This window comes from Mesoplodon mirus, assembly GCF_964341445.2.
Source record: "Mesoplodon mirus genome assembly, chromosome: 16".
NCBI lineage: Eukaryota > Metazoa > Chordata > Mammalia > Artiodactyla > Ziphiidae > Mesoplodon > Mesoplodon mirus.
Window position 1 is genome coordinate 57,259,851 of NC_138992.1, and position 6,470 is coordinate 57,266,320.

Genomic DNA, 6,470 nt, shown 5'->3' on the forward strand with positions numbered 1-6,470 from the left:
ATATACAAATATGTTTTGATATAATTTAATACATTCAGCATCAACTAGAGTATTCAATACACAGAGTATTCAATGGGTATAGCCTTAGTAGTGGGACCAAATTAGCCCTAGACTAAATTGTTTCAGTTGCAGCCTAATAAGGCTTACAAGAAAGCCTCAAAATGATCAAACTATTTCTTAACTACCTCTTTGAGCAAAGTTACAAATATTAAAAAGAAAATACAAAAACGCCCTGCAACTCGTAAAGTAAAATTCACAATATCTGACATGCAATCTAGAATTACCAGGGATGCAAAGATGAAGGAAACTATAACCCATAACAAGGAGAAAAAATAATTAATGAAAACAGAGTGAAAAATGGTACAATCAGTAAACAAAGACATTCAAACAGTTATTATAACTAATTTTCATAGGTTCAAAAGGGTTAAAGGAAAGCATCAACATCTTAAATAGACATATAGAGGATATAAAAATAACCCAAATTGAGTTCCTAGAGATGAAAAATATAGTTTCTGAGATGAAAAATAAACTGGATGAGATTAAAAGAGATGAGGCAGGGCTTCCCTGGTGGCGCAGTGGTTGGGAGTCCGCCTGCCGATGCAGGGGACGTGGGTTCATGCCCTGGTCCGGGAGGATCCCACATGCCGCGGAGCTGCTGGGCCCGTGAGCCATGGCCGCTGAGCCTGCGCGTCCGGAGCCTGTGCTCTGCAATGGGAGAGGCCACAACAGTGAGAGGCCCGCATACCACAAAAAAAAAAAAAAAAGAGATGAGGCAATGCAGAAGCAAAGATTGACTTCCCTGTAAAAGCAAAATTTTGTTATTATAATCTGTCCCATTGAGTAGTCCAAATATAAAGTCTGAAATGAAAAATGCCAGCTTGGTCATTTTTTTTCATTTCAAATTTTCTTTACCCTTTCTGGTTTGTGTTTCCAAAAATAATTAAAGTATAAAATTTTGAAAATTGTATTCAATGGTATTAAAATTAAGCATCTATCCATTTTATGGATTGTCCTGCATAATGCAAATATCTAAAATCTAAATATTATGTGTATATATACATATATGTATATATATCTCACTAGCAGAATTAAAAGAAAATATGGAAGTACAACACAAGTTGTGGAGGAATATAGTAAAGGAAAGTAAAATTATAGTATTTTTGTTTTTAGATATAGTTGCTGTACACAGTGGAAAAATGATATATGGATTAGCATATTTTATTTTCTGAGAAGCATGAATCAATTTAAAAGGCAAATGTGCAGATGAATTTAAAGAATGATTAATTTAAATACACTATCAGTCTTCAATTTTTTTTGTTACTGACAACGTCCCCTTTAAGATTTTCAAAATGCTGAAAGGTGGGATTCCAAGATTTTTAGTTGCTATAGAAGCAATTATTAGCAAATCCTTTCTTCTAATCTCATTACAGAAAATAATGCCCTTTGTGCCGAGAGAACTCCCATTAGAACAGATAGCTAGTGGGAAGCAGCCGCATAGCAGAGGGAGATCAGCTCCGGTGCTTTATGACCACCTAGAGGGGTGGGATAGGGAGGGTGGGAGGGAGGTTGATGCAAGAGGGAAGTGATATGGGAACATGTGTATATGTATAACTGATTCACTTTGTTATAAAGCAGAAACTAACACACCATTGTAAAGCAATTACATTCCAATAAAGATGTTAAAAAAAAAAAGAACTGCATTTCAGAGCAGCTCAGAACATAGGGTGTACCACTCTGGAGCTATCCCACATTTCCTGTGTCTTATTAAATATTGTGTATATATGCTATGTATTTATATCTCCATCTAAATATACATCTATATCTCCTAAAATACTGTCTTACATATAATGAAGTCACAGTTTCCAGATAGTTGTTCTGGTAGTCATTAGACAAAATATAGTCTCATTTATTTAAAAAAAATGTGAAATGAGAGAAATGTATGAAAAACTTGATCCATCTTCTGACTGAATTTCTGGTATTAGTACCTTCAGAAGAGGAAATAATTAACTTATTGTAAATTATTTTATTCCTCACTTTTTAGAGAGGAAATTTATAAACTGAATCTGTTAGGGCTTAAAGGGTTTTTTTCCAGAAGGCAATATCTGTGTTTCTCACCCTACACTAAGCAGTATATCACTACTGAACAATCAGACAAATATGTACATTATTAAAATAAGTTATTATTTAGGGTTTTATAAATAAATGTTATAGAAATAGTTTATGATTAATTGCATATTCATTTAAAAATGTTATTGAAATATAAAATGTTAAGTAAGTATTATTGATATTTTTCCCCCAAAGGAAGAAAATGGCATTTCCACCATCACTTCCTATATTCTTGCAAGGAAAATATGAAGGTGGATTCCATCTGGTATAGTTCTCTAACTGGGTTGTTGAAGTGATAAGTCTTTGGGTCTTTTAAAGAAGATTCAGGCAAGAATTGTACTGGTTTTCATTAAACTCTTGAAGAGGGTGTAAGTTGTGCATGTTCTGTCTAACACTGTGATCACCTGGAAACCAACATCAAATTAAGTTTTAAAAAATTAAGACAACTGGGGACATTGGACAGCTTTACATGAGTCCAGACATTGTTCATCCTTTGATTACATTGTCACCACTGTCTTACTACAAAGAAATTGCATCCTAAAAAACAGTGATGAGATCCAGATATTCCAACGGATGTGAATGCTCTCAACTGTAATGTTACTGAGCACAAGGTTTCCTCTTCCTATATAATCCTTCTTTTTTTTTTCACCCATATAAGGCTGCCACTTGGTAAACTTTTACAATAGGAAAGTAATCTGCTATAATAGCCCACTTGAATAACAGTTTCTAATATGGACCAAAGATAGTATCACAATCATCACTTTCCAGCCAACCTGACAGCCTTTCGGTGTTTCTCAGCTGTTCCACAGATTTTTTTTTAATATATCAGATGGTTCCTTCAGATCATTCAGGTTTCTGCTAAAAAATAAACTTTTAATAAGATACTCTGTTACCACTTACTACATCCAAATTAGAATGTCCTTACTCCATTCATCTTCAGTATGTCACTGAGTAGTTGTTTGTTTATTTGTTTGTTTGTTTGTTTTGGATAGTGCTTACTTTTGCTTGAAATTATCTTGCTTTTCCATTTTTATATATATTTTTTTGCTTTCTAACTCCCAAAGGGAGAATAGATATTCTGTAAAATTAGGCACCTAGTCTGCCTCGAGGGTCTAGAACATTGACACACATAAAAAAACACAGGCATAAACTATTTGTTCTTGAATAAATTAATGTACTGTTGAGACATGATTGATCTATTGGTTTGTAAATCATCTTACTCATTGTCACATATATTATTTGTGATATATATTATTTAACTAGAAATATGTAGAAAGGCAATGAAATAACTTAAGTGTAGAAAAACGTATTTTTAGTATGCCTTTTGGATTGAAAATATTTAGAAGTGAAAAAAGTTATATGAATACATAAAATTTTTAGAGCTGTATTTTCCTAGATTGATGAGTCTCAAATTCCATTTAATCTTCCCCAATGGGGTTTTCAATTTTTCTCAAAATAATTTTCAAAAAATAAAAATTAATAATATACACTATTAGAGTTGTCTTTCTGCTTAGTTACGAAATAGAAAGTTTCAAAAATGTTGTCCCAGAATGACAATGAGAAAAAGTCAGATAAAATACAAAATAGCAGCTCTTCTTTAACCCTTCAGAGAGTTGAAACTTCAAGGCAACCAAGTAGTATACGTATCAAGGAGGGACAAGAATCTGCAAGGAAAAATGAGACATAGGGCTGGTTTACTTTTGAGAAAGCATGGGGGGAAGAGGATCCTGCCAGTTGCAACTGAAGTGGTTAAGACAAAAGCAAGAGCTGCTGAAGATTGAATGTAAGTTAGTTTCAGTCTGGAATAGCTAGCGGAGTGGGAGAAAAAGAGAAAGGAAGGGAAGGGAAGGGAGAGAACATAAATTTAAGTTACCAGTATCGGGAATAAAAAAGAGAACATCAATCCAGATGTTATGAATATCAAAACATAACAAGAAGTTATTATGAACAATTTTTGAGGCATTAATTTTGACATCGTGAATGAAATGGACAAAATTGTCAAAAAAAGACACAACTTAAGAAAGCTGACTCAAGATGAAATAGAAAATCGGATAAGCAGAAATTTACTAAAGTCATTGAACTCATTAGTAAAACTGTTCTCACAGTGCATATCCCAAGCCTGGGTGGCTTTACTTGTGAATACTCTAAATATTTACAAATATTTTACAAACAGTTCCAAAGAATGGAAAAATTAGGAACAGTTCCAAAGTCTTTATAAGAGGCAAGAAAATTATTGATTCTACCGCCTGACAAGAATAAAAGAAAGGGAAATTATAGACCCATCAATAATACAAAACCTTTAAAGAAAGAATAGTATTGATCATCTACAAAAGATAGAAACAGTATTTGCAAACAAACGAACTTACATTTGGGGAGGCACCAGGAATCTATCTCCCCCATATAGGTAGCAGATTCAGTGGAAGAATCCATCTAATGTAACTATTTTGGAACTCTAGAATAGACTGAAGGCTGGCAAATTCCAGGGGAAATAATTTACCTTGGATGGTAAATTACAGTTAATTTTGGTCAATTTAAGCTCTTTGCTCAGCAATGAGTACCTGTCTCCCATCTCTGAGTCCTGTGGCAAGCATCTGTTCATGTATTCCAGCTGCCACTTGAATGCAGTTTGTGGGAGTCAACAACAAAACAAATGACCCAATTCAAAAAAAGGAAGATGACTTGTCTTAAATAGACATTTCTCCAAAGACGATATATGAAGGGTCAAGAGCATATGAAAAGATGCTCAACATCTCTTTGGGAGAGATGGGAATGCAAAGCAAATGTACCCAACACCAACTAGTACTCATTAGGAAGACTACTATTAACAACAACAACAACAACTAAACAGAAAATAACAAGGGTTCGTGAGGATATGGAGAAATTGAAATCCTTGCGTACTGTTGGTGGGAATGTAAAATATACAGCTTCATGCAAAACAGTATGGTGATTCCTCAAAAAGAAAAAATCAAATCCAGAAGTATCGTATAATCCAGCAATTATACTCCTGGGTGTATAAGACAAAGAAATGAAAGCAGGTTCTCAAAGAGATATCTGTATAGCCATGTGCATAGCAATGTTATTTGCAATAGGTAAAATGTTGAAACAACCTAAGTGTCCACTGACAGATAAATGGTGAGCAAAATGTGGCATGTACATACAATGGAATATTAATCAGCCTTAAAAAGGAAGGACATTCTGACATGTGGTAAAACATGGATGAACCTTGAGAACTTTATGCTAAGTGAAATAAGCCTGTCACAAAAAGAAAAATACTGTAGGATTCCACTTATATGAATTACTTAGAGTAGTCAAAATCATAACACAGAAAGTGGAATAGTTTTTGCCAAGGTCTTGGAGGAGGAGAGAATAAAGAGTTATTGTTTCTGGGTATAGAGTTTCAGTTTTGTTAGACAAAAGGAGTTCTGGAAATGGTTGGCAGTGATGATTGGATCAATATAAATGTACTTAATACCACTAAGCTGTAAACTTAAAAATGGTTAAGATGATAAACTTTGTTATGTGTATTTTACCACAATAAATGTTAAAATATATATATATATATATATATATATATATATATATATATATATATATATATATATATACAGAAATGCAAATGGGCAAGAATATCTAAGACAATCTGGAAAAAGAAGCAAAAAGTTGGAGACTTACACTACCTGATATCAAGTTTCATTATATAGCTACAGTAATTAATGGAGTCTGATACTGGTACAAAGAAATACAACAACCAACAGAAGAGAAAATAGAGTCCAGAAATGGACCTAACACATATATGAACATATTTTATGAAAAAAATAACTTTAAAATATGGTGGGAAAAGAATGGTTATTTCAGTAAATGGGACTGTGTCAGTGGTTTTCCACATGGAAAACAAATGTATCAAATCCCTTTCTCACTCCACACGCAAAAGCAAATTCCATATAGATCACATATTTAAATAAGAATTTAAGCAATGAGGCTCTTAGTAGACCACCAGAGACATCTTCATGACTTTCAAGGGAGCAAAAATTTCTAAAAATAGACATATGTGCTAAATATTTAAAAAAATCAATAAATTGATCTACATTAGAATTAACAACTGTTATTCATCTAATGTCCATTAAGAGAGGATGAACAGAGTGGTAGAAGTTATTCTAGCAACATATATCTGATAAAGAAGTATGCAAAGTACTCTTGCAAACTTGTAAGGAAAATATAGACAACCTAACAGAAAAATCGGCAAAGACTTCAACAGACATTTCCTTAAGTGGATACACAAATGCTTATTTACACATACAAAATGGGTGCTCAATCCATTACTCATTATAGAAATGACAATTTAAATTATAATGAATTACCACTGC